Source organism: Taudactylus pleione, unplaced genomic scaffold (genome assembly GCF_031769625.1).
Source record: "Taudactylus pleione unplaced genomic scaffold, aTauple2 ptg000612l, whole genome shotgun sequence".
Taxonomy (NCBI): domain Eukaryota; kingdom Metazoa; phylum Chordata; class Amphibia; order Anura; family Myobatrachidae; genus Taudactylus; species Taudactylus pleione.
In genome coordinates, this window is record NW_028285014.1 from 653,275 (window position 1) to 662,880 (window position 9,606).

Genomic DNA, 9,606 nt, shown 5'->3' on the forward strand with positions numbered 1-9,606 from the left:
AGAAAAAGCTTCTAAATTTTGAATGTTATACTTGAGGTTACTATTACCACACCTTCCACAGGTTCGACAATTTCGACATAGATGACAGCGTGGCATAATGGATGAGGTGTCTGACTTCTGATCAGAAGATTGAGGGTTCGTGTCCCTTCGAGGTCAAGTCATTCTTTTTGTCACTATTTGAAATCTTCAAACTCTGCATGAATTCAATGGATGACAATGTTGTAAAGAATGTACATTTCTAAATGTAATTCCCATAGGAAAATAAATACAACATAAACAATGATGTGCATGATGTACACATAGTTATAGGTTTTTTAGGTTTTTGGTGCATAGTAAAAGGTATCCTTTTGGAAAATGTAAGTATTTACCTCTTAACTTGTTCAATTTTGGTAATCTGTGTTGGAAAAAAATCTTTGACCAAATTGTTACAATAAAGGATATTTGCATATCTGCATATAAAAATTATATCTCACATGTTTAAAATGAATCACTGAAATCCGAACATCCATAGGCCAATGAGAAATTGCTATAAAGCCTACATCCCTAATATTTTCATAAAACTTAAAAAACCTTTAGGAAAATGTCAGTGTTTACCTGTTAACTTGTTTGATTTTGGTAATCTGTGTTGCAAAGCAATTGTTTGACCAAATTGATACTATAATGGTTATTTGTATATCTGCATATAAAAAATACATCTCACATGTTTAGAAGGAATCAGTGAAATCAGAACAGCCATAGCTCAATGAGAAATTGCTCTAATGCCTACATCCCTAATCTTTTTATAAAACTTTATAGCATGCCTATAGAAAAGTTAAGTTATTTCTCAGCTAAGTTAAGGATTTTACAAAATCTAGGCTATGTGAAAGGTATACTTTGTAATGTTCACTCAACATAAATCACTAAAATATGTTGGATTTCATTTTGTAATTCATATGCAAGTTTTTCCAAAACATACCTCTAGAAAAAGCTTCTAAATTTTGAATGTTATACTTGAGGTTACTATTACCACACCTTCCACAGGTTCGACAATTTCGACATAGATGACAGCGTGGCATAATGGATGAGGCGTCTGACTTCTGATCAGAAGATTGAGGGTTCGTGTCCCTTCGTGGTCAAGTCATTCTTTTTGTCACTATTTGAAATCTTCAAACTCTGCATGAATTCAATGGATGACAATGTTGTAAAGAATGTACATTTCTAAATGTAATTCCCATAGGAAAATAAATACAACATAAACAATGATGTGCATGATGTACACATAGTTATAGGTTTTTTAGGTTTTTGGTGCATAGTAAAAGGTATCCTTTTGGAAAATGTAAGTATTTACCTCTTAACTTGTTCAATTTTGGTAATCTGTGTTGGAAAAAAATCTTTGACCAAATTGATACAATAAAGGATATTTGCATATCTGCATATAAAAATTATATCTCACATGTTTAAAATGAATCATCGAAATCCGAACATCCATAGTCCAATGAGAAATTGCTATAAAGCCTACATCCCTAATATTTTCATAAAACTTAAAAAACCTTTAGGAAAATGTAAGTGTTTACCTGTTAACTTGTTTGATTTTGGTAATCTGTGTTGCAAAGCAGTTCTTTGACCAAATTGATACTATAATGGTTATTTGCATATCTGCATATAAAAAATACATCTCACATGTTTAGAAGGAATCAGTGAAATCAGAACACCCATAGTTCAATGAGAAATTGCTCTAATGCCTACATCCCTAATCTTTTTATAAAACTTTATAGCATGCCTATAGAAAAGTTAAGTTATTTCTCAGCTAAGTTAAGGATTTTACAAAATCTAGGCTATGTGAAAGGTATAATTTGTAAGGTTCACTCAACATAAATCACTAAAATATGTTGGATTTCATTTTGTAATTCATATGCAAGTTTTTCCAAAACATACCTCTAGAAAAAGCATCTAAATTTTGAATGTTATACTTGAGGTTACTATTACCACACCTTCCACAGGTTCGACAATTTCGACATAGATGACAGCGTGGCATAATGGATGAGGCGTCTGACTTCTGATCAGAAGATTGAGGGTTCGTGTCCCTTCGTGGTCAAGTCATTCTTTTTGTCACTATTTGAAATCTTCAAACTCTGCATGAATTCAATGGATGACAATGTTGTAAAGAATGTACATTTCTAAATGTAATTCCCATAGGAAAATAAATACAACATAAACAATGATGTGCATGATGTACACATAGTTATAGGTTTTTTAGGTTTTTGGTGCATAGTAAAAGGTATCCTTTTGGAAAATGTAAGTATTTACCTCTTAACTTGTTCAATTTTGGTAATCTGTGTTGGAAAAAAATCTTTGACCAAATTGATACAATAAAGGATATTTGCATATCTGCATATAAAAATTATATCTCACATGTTTAAAATGAATCATCGAAATCCGAACATCCATAGTCCAATGAGAAATTGCTATAAAGCCTACATCCCTAATATTTTCATAAAACTTAAAAAACCTTTAGGAAAATGTAAGTGTTTACCTGTTAACTTGTTTGATTTTGGTAATCTGTGTTGCAAAGCAGTTCTTTGACCAAATTGATACTATAATGGTTATTTGCATATCTGCATATAAAAAATACATCTCACATGTTTAGAAGGAATCAGTGAAATCAGAACACCCATAGTTCAATGAGAAATTGCTCTAATGCCTACATCCCTAATCTTTTTATAAAACTTTATAGCATGCCTATAGAAAAGTTAAGTTATTTCTCAGCTAAGTTAAGGATTTTACAAAATCTAGGCTATGTGAAAGGTATACTTTGTAATGTTCACTCAACATAAATCACTAAAATATGTTGGATTTCATTTTGTAATTCATATGCAAGTTTTTCCAAAACATACCTCTAGAAAAAGCTTCTAAATTTTGAATGTTATACTTGAGGTTACTATTACCACACCTTCCACAGGTTTGACAATTTCGACATAGATGACAGCGTGGCATAATGGATGAGGCGTCTGACTTCTGATCAGAAGATTGAGGGTTCGTGTCCCTTCGTGGTCAAGTCATTCTTTTTGTCACTATTTGAAATCTTCAAACTCTGCATGAATTCAATGGATGACAATGTTGTAAAGAATGTACATTTCTAAATGTAATTCCCACAGGAAAATAAATACAACATAAACAATGATGTGCATGATGTATACATAGTTATAGGTTTTTTAGGTTTTTGGTGCATAGTAAAAGGTATCCTTTTGGAAAATGTAAGTATTTATCTCTTAACTTGTTCAATTTTGGTAATCTGTGTTGGAAAAAAATCTTTGACCAAATTGATACAATAAAGGATATTTGCATATCTGCATATAAAAATTATATCTCACATGTTTAAAATGAATCATTGAAATCCGAACATCCATAGTCCAATGAGAAATTGCTATAAAGCCTACATCCCTAATATTTTCATAAAACTTAAAAAACCTTTAGGAAAATGTCAGTGTTTACCTGTTAACTTGTTTGATTTTGGTAATCTGTGTTGCAAAGCAATTCTTTGACCAAATTGATACTATAATGGTTATTTGCATATCTGCATATAAAAAATACATCTCACATGTTTAGAAAGAATCAGTGAAATCAGAACAGCCATAGCTCAATGAGAAATTGCTCTAATGCCTACATCCCTAATCTTTTTATAAAACTTTATAGCATGCCTATAGAAAAGTTAAGTTATTTCTCAGCTAAGTTAAGGATTTTACAAAATCTAGGCTATGTGAAAGGTATACTTTGTAAAGTTCACTCAACATAAATCACTAAAATATATTGGATTTCATTTTGTAATTCATATGCAAGTTTTTCCAAAACATATATCTAGAAAAAACTTCTAAATTTTGAATGTTATACTTGAGGTTACTATTACCACACCTTCCACAGGTTCGACAACTTCTATAAAGATGACCGCGTGGCCTAATGGATAAGGCGTCTGACTTCGGATCAGAAGATTGAGGGTTCGAGTCCCTTCGTGGTCGAGTCTTTCATTTTGTCACAATTTGAAATCTTCACTCTGCATGAATTCAATGGATGACAATGTTGTAAAGAATGTACATTTCTAAATTTAATTCCCATAGGAAAATAAATACAACATAAACAATGATGTGCATGATGTACACATAGTTATAGTTTTTTTAGGTTTTTGGTGCATAGTAAAAGGTATCCTTTTGGAAAAGGTAAGTATTTACATGTTAACTTGTTCAATTTTGGTAATCTGTGTTGGAAAAAAATCTTTGACCAAATTGATACAATAAAGGATATTTGCATATCTGCATATAAAAATTATATCTCACATGTTGAAAATGAATCATTGAAATCCGAACATCCATTGTCCAATGAGAAATTGCTATAAAGCCTACATCCCTAATATTTTCATAAAACTTAAAAAACCTTTAGGAAAATGTAAGTGTTTACCTGTTAACTTGTTTGATTTTGGTAATCTGTGTTGCAAAGCAGTTCTTTGACCAAATTGATACTATAATGGTTATTTGCAGATCTGCATATAAAAAATACATCTCACATGTTTAGAAGGAATCAGTGAAATCAGAACACCCATAGTTCAATGAGAAATTGCTCTAGTGCCTACATCCCTAATCTTTATATAAAACTTTATAGCATGCCTATAGAAAAGTTAAGTTATTTCTCAGCTAAGTTAAGGATTTTACAAAATCTAGGCTATGTGATAGGTATACTTTGTAATGTTCACTCAACATAAATCACTAAAATATGTTGGATTTCATTTTGTAATTCATATGCAAGTTTTTCCAAAACATACCTCTAGAAAAAGCTTCTAAATTTTGAATGTTATACTTGAGGTTACTATTACCACACCTTCCACAGGTTCGACAGTTTCGACATAGATGACAGTGTGGCATAATGGATGAGGCATCTGACTTCTGATCAGAAGATTGAGGGTTCGTGTCCCTTCGTGGTCAAGTCATTCTTTTTGTCACTATTTGAAATCTTCAAACTCTGCATGAATTCAAAGGATGACAATGTTGTAAAGAATGTACATTTCTAAATGTAATTCCCATAGGAAAATAAATACAACATAAACAATGATGTGCATGATGTACACATAGTTATAGTTTTTTTAGGTTTTTGGTGCATAGTAAAAGGTATCCTTTTGGAAAATGTAAGTATTTACCTCTTAACTTGTTCAATTTTGGTAATCTGTGTTGGAAAAAAATCTTTGACCAAATTGATACAATAAAGGATATTTGCATATCTGCATATAAAAATTATATCTCACATGTTTAAAATGAATCATTGAAATCCGAACATCCATAGTCCAATGAGAAATTGCTATAAAGCCTACATCCCTAATATTTTCATAAAACTTAAAAAACCTTTAGGAAAATGTCAGTGTTTACCTGTTAACTTGTTTGATTTTGGTAATCTGTGTTGCAAAGCAATTCTTTGACCAAATTGATACTATAATGGTTATTTGCATATCTGCATATAAAAAATACATCTCACATGTTTAGAAGGAATCAGTGAAATCAGAACAGCCATAGCTCAATGAGAAATTGCTCTAATGCCTACATCCCTAATCTTTTTATAAAACTTTATAGCATGCCTATAGAAAAGTTAAGTTATTTCTCAGCTAAGTTAAGGATTTTACAAAATCTAGGCTATGTGAAAGGTATACTTTGTAATGTTCACTCAACATAGATCACTAAAATAAGTTGGATTTCATTTTGTAATTCATATGCAAGTTTTTCCAAAACATACCTCTAGAAAAAGCTTCTAAATTTTGAATGTTATACTTGAGGTTACTATTACCACACCTTCCACAGGTTCGACAATTTCGACATAGATGACAGCGTGGCATAATGGATGAGGCGTCTGACTTCTGATCAGAAGATTGAGGGTTCGTGGTCAAGTCATTCTTTTTGTCACTATTTGAAATCTTCAAACTCTGCATGAATTCAATGGATGACAATGTTGTAAAGAATGTACATTTCTAAATGTAATTCCCATAGGAAAATAAATACAACATAAACAATGATGTGCATGATGTACACATAGTTATAGGTTTTTAAGGTTTTTGGTGCATAGTAAAAGGTATCCTTTTGGAAAATGTAAGTATTTACCTCTTAACTTGTTCAATTTTGGTAATCTGTGTTGGAAAAATTTTTTTGACCAAATTGATACAATAAAGGATATTTGCATATCTGCATATAAAAATTATATCTCACATGTTTAAAATGAATCATTGAAATCCGAACATCCATAGTCCAATGAGAAATTGCTATAAAGCCTACATCCCTAATATTTTCATAAAACTTAAAAAACCTTTAGGAAAATGTCAATGTTTACCTGTTAACTTGTTTGATTTTGGTAATCTGTGTTGCAAAGCAATTCTTTGACTAACTTGATACTATAATGGTTATTTGCATATCTGCATATAAAAATACATCTCACATGTTTAGAAGGAATCAGTGAAATCAGAACAGCCATAGCTCAATGAGAAATTGCTCTAATGCCTACATCCCTAATCTTTTTATAAAACTTTATAGCATGCCTATAGAAAAGTTAAGTTATTTCTCAGCTAAATTAAGGATTTTACAAAATCTAGGCTATGTGAAAGGTATACTTTGTAATGTTCACTCAACATAAATCACTAAAATATGTTGGATTTCATTTTGTAATTCATATGCAAGTTTTTCCAAAACATACCTCTAGAAAAAGCTTCTAAATTTTGAATGTTATACTTGAGGTTACTATTACCACACCTTCCACAGGTTTGACAATTTCGACATAGATGACAGCGTGGCATAATGGATGAGGCGTCTGACTTCTGATCAGAAGATTGAGGGTTCGTGTCCCTTCGTGGTCAAGTCATTCTTTTTGTCACTATTTGAAATCTTCAAACTCTGCATGAATTCAATGGATGACAATGTTGTAAAGAATGTACATTTCTAAATGTAATTCCCATAGGAAAATAAATACAACATAAACAATGATGTGCATGATGTATACATAGTTATAGGTTTTTTAGGTTTTTGGTGCATAGTAAAAGGTATCCTTTTGGAAAATGTAAGTATTTATCTCTTAACTTGTTCAATTTTGGTAATCTGTGTTGGAAAAAAATCTTTGACCAAATTGATACAATAAAGGATATTTGCATATCTGCATATAAAAATTATATCTCACATGTTTAAAATGAATCATTGAAATCCGAACATCCATAGTCCAATGAGAAATTGCTATAAAGCCTACATCCCTAATATTTTCATAAAACTTAAAAAACCTTTAGGAAAATGTCAGTGTTTACCTGTTAACTTGTTTGATTTTGGTAATCTGTGTTGCAAAGCAATTCTTTGACCAAATTGATACTATAATGGTTATTTGCATATCTGCATATAAAAAATACATCTCACATGTTTAGAAAGAATCAGTGAAATCAGAACAGCCATAGCTCAATGAGAAATTGCTCTAATGCCTACATCCCTAATCTTTTTATAAAACTTTATAGCATGCCTATAGAAAAGTTAAGTTATTTCTCAGCTAAGTTAAGGATTTTACAAAATCTAGGCTATGTGAAAGGTATACTTTGTAAAGTTCACTCAACATAAATCACTAAAATATATTGGATTTCATTTTGTAATTCATATGCAAGTTTTTCCAAAACATATATCTAGAAAAAACTTCTAAATTTTGAATGTTATACTTGAGGTTACTATTACCACACCTTCCACAGGTTCGACAACTTCTATAAAGATGACCGCGTGGCCTAATGGATAAGGCGTCTGACTTCGGATCAGAAGATTGAGGGTTCGAGTCCCTTCGTGGTCGAGTCTTTCATTTTGTCACAATTTGAAATCTTCACTCTGCATGAATTCAATGGATGACAATGTTGTAAAGAATGTACATTTCTAAATTTAATTCCCATAGGAAAATAAATACAACATAAACAATGATGTGCATGATGTACACATAGTTATAGTTTTTTTAGGTTTTTGGTGCATAGTAAAAGGTATCCTTTTGGAAAAGGTAAGTATTTACATGTTAACTTGTTCAATTTTGGTAATCTGTGTTGGAAAAAAATCTTTGACCAAATTGATACAATAAAGGATATTTGCATATCTGCATATAAAAATTATATCTCACATGTTTAAAATGAATCATTGAAATCCGAACATCCATTGTCCAATGAGAAATTGCTATAAAGCCTACATCCCTAATATTTTCATAAAACTTAAAAAACCTTTAGGAAAATGTAAGTGTTTACCTGTTAACTTGTTTGATTTTGGTAATCTGTGTTGCAAAGCAGTTCTTTGACCAAATTGATACTATAATGGTTATTTGCAGATCTGCATATAAAAAATACATCTCACATGTTTAGAAGGAATCAGTGAAATCAGAACACCCATAGTTCAATGAGAAATTGCTCTAGTGCCTACATCCCTAATCTTTATATAAAACTTTATAGCATGCTTATAGAAAAGTTAAGTTATTTCTCAGCTAAGTTAAGGATTTTACAAAATCTAGGCTATGTGAAAGGTATACTTTGTAATGTTCACTCAACATAAATCACTAAAATATGTTGGATTTCATTTTGTAATTCATATGCAAGTTTTTCCAAAACATACCTCTAGAAAAAGCTTCTAAATTTTGAATGTTATACTTGAGGTTACTATTACCACACCTTCCACAGGTTCGACAGTTTCGACATAGATGACAGTGTGGCATAATGGATGAGGCGTCTGACTTCTGATCAGAAGATTGAGGGTTCGTGTCCCTTCGTGGTCAAGTCATTCTTTTTGTCACTATTTGAAATCTTCAAACTCTGCATGAATTCAAAGGATGACAATGTTGTAAAGAATGTACATTTCTAAATGTAATTCCCATAGGAAAATAAATACAACATAAACAATGATGTGCATGATGTACACATAGTTATAGTTTTTTTAGGTTTTTGGTGCATAGTAAAAGGTATCCTTTTGGAAAATGTAAGTATTTACCTCTTAACTTGTTCAATTTTGGTAATCTGTGTTGGAAAAAAATCTTTGACCAAATTGATACAATAAAGGATATTTGCATATCTGCATATAAAAATTATATCTCACATGTTTAAAATGAATCATTGAAATCCGAACATCCATAGTCCAATGAGAAATTGCTATAAAGCCTACATCCCTAATATTTTCATAAAACTTAAAAAACCTTTAGCAAAATGTCAGTGTTTACCTGTTAACTTGTTTGATTTTGGTAATCTGTGTTGCAAAGCAATTCTTTGACCAAATTGATACTATAATGGTTATTTGCATATCTGCATATAAAAAATACATCTCACATGTTTAGAAGGAATCAGTGAAATCAGAACAGCCATAGCTCAATGAGAAATTGCTCTAATGCCTACATCCCTAATCTTTTTATAAAACTTTATAGCATGCCTATAGAAAAGTTAAGTTATTTCTCAGCTAAGTTAAGGATTTTACAAAATCTAGGCTATGTGAAAGGTATACTTTGTAATGTTCACTCAACATAGATCACTAAAATAAGTTGGATTTCATTTTGTAATTCATATGCAAGTTTTTCCAAAACATACCTCTAGAAAAAGCTTCTAAATTTTGAATGTTATAC

At 31.0% G+C, this 9,606-nt stretch overlaps 2 non-coding genes across 2 annotated transcripts; both read left to right on the forward strand.

The window, feature by feature from the left end:
* Positions 1 to 3,919: 3,919 nt before the first annotated feature.
* TRNAR-UCG (transfer RNA arginine (anticodon UCG)) lies at positions 3,920 to 3,992 on the forward strand. The gene has a single exon. It is a non-coding gene; the product is annotated as a tRNA-Arg (tRNA).
* A 3,750-nt stretch (positions 3,993 to 7,742) lies between these two features.
* On the forward strand, positions 7,743 to 7,815 carry TRNAR-UCG (transfer RNA arginine (anticodon UCG)). Its single transcript has one exon. It is a non-coding gene; the product is annotated as a tRNA-Arg (tRNA).
* The last annotated feature ends 1,791 nt before the right edge of the window (positions 7,816 to 9,606 follow it).